Raw genomic sequence first — 1,765 nt, 5'->3', positions numbered from 1 at the left:
ACGGACCCCCGACTCTAGGGCCCTGGGCTCCTCTTTGCTGGTGCACTCTACCCCTTTGGGCGCTGCCAACGAATGGTTCAACCTCTGCTCAGCCCCCCAGGCCTTCCCTGACCTGCAGTTGCAGAGACCCTGCGCCCTGTTTTCTCTTCTCGGTGCCATACACGTCCACTTGTTTGTTACCTGTGTCCAAAACCAGCAACGCCATGTGGGTGGAGGCAGGTGGAACTTGTTTCTCAGGTTAACCACCTCGCCACTGCCTTGCTGAGCCCAGAGTGGGCGCCCAGGGAACATTGGTCAGACGGAGGAGTGGGGTGCTGGGCGGTCCATCAAGGGCCTGGCACTTGAGTTGGTGTGGATGGGGAGGAGGGTCCATTCACACTGGGGAGAGAGCTTGTGGCATGGGAGGGGTAGGTGCAGCAATCTTGGCGAATGGAACCTGCCACCCTGTCATTTGGGGTGAAGCTTACAAGGGTGGCCCCTTGTGTTTTCTGGTGCACTCTACACCTTTGGGGGCTGCCCTGGGAGAAGGGCTGGTCTGTGCTCTGCACTCAGGCCTCCGGTGCAGTCTTCATGCTGAGTAGCTGCTGCTGCTTCTGCTCCCTGAAGACCCTGGTGGACGCCTGGGTCTGTGGCCTCTTGTCCTCTGGACCTTGTTTCTAGAATGCTGTTTGCGCTTCCTTCGCTTTTTTTGTTGCCTGGGATACCCCTGTCCTGCGCCCTCTCTTTTTCCTGATTCCACTTCGACAAAACAGAGGACTTTGCCTTTCCCGGGAGTGAACTCAGAGGGAAGCATGCGGAGTGTTCTCAGTGAGTGAAAGAGGGTCCCTGGGAACCCGCTTGGAGAGTAGATTTGCACCTGGACACCAGGCAGGGGCAGCGGGAGGAAGAAGATCCATGAAGTCTGTATTCCGCGTTAAGTTCCAGGAGCTCAGGGTCACCTGGAAATGAACTCGGGGATCCCAGGCTGCTCAGAGCCTCCCTGTCGGTGGCCCTTTCTGTCGTTCCCAGCCGCTTCCCTCTTGGCCCTCCTCTGCCTTAGCTCTCCTGTTAAATGGCAAGTCAGGTAAGGGCCAGATCCTCCTCAGACCCTGCAGACCGCCTCTCCGGGGGCTCGGTGGGGATCTTGAGCCCGCAGGGCTGTTGTCAGCTCGCCGTCCGGACTGGGGCCTCATTTGGTGTGGTCGCCTGCCCTCCCCTCGTTAGGCTCCTGGTTGCAGGAGTAGAAAGCCAGCCCCTGACTGAGGCAGGAACTGTTGCCCAGAGAGCCTGCCCTCGACCCCTACCCAGAGGGTCCTAGAGAGGACCGCGCGTGATTGCAGAGGTCACTTAGGATGCTTTCACTGTGGCGTCACACCGCGTGTGGCTGTGCAGAGTGCTTGTGGGCCGGTGGCCACCTGCTGTGTCCTGAAAGAGGTGAGGCCATCTCGGTTGGACCCGGACCAACCCCAGCAGGAGGCGTGAGTTGCCTCTGCAGCTGCCATGCGCTCTGTGCCACTTGCTTCCAGTCCCCGTGGCCCCTTCCCACTGGGGGCCCTGCTAGCTCTTCCTTCCCTCTGCCTTCTATGTGCCCTCTGCCACCACCGAGCTCAGCTTCCTGAAGTTGGACGGGTGTCACTCTCCACAGCTTCCTGAAGTCGGACGGGTGGCGTCACTCTCCACAGCTTCCTGAAGTCGGACGGGTGGTGTCACTCTCCTCAGCTTCCTGAAGTTGGACGAGTGTCACTCTCCACAGCTTCCTGAAGTCGGACGGGTGGTGTCACTCTCC

This window comes from Colobus angolensis, unplaced genomic scaffold (genome assembly GCF_000951035.1).
Source record: "Colobus angolensis palliatus isolate OR3802 unplaced genomic scaffold, Cang.pa_1.0 Scaffold64, whole genome shotgun sequence".
Lineage (NCBI taxonomy): Eukaryota > Metazoa > Chordata > Mammalia > Primates > Cercopithecidae > Colobus > Colobus angolensis.
Note: the sequence above shows the minus strand (reverse complement) of the source record.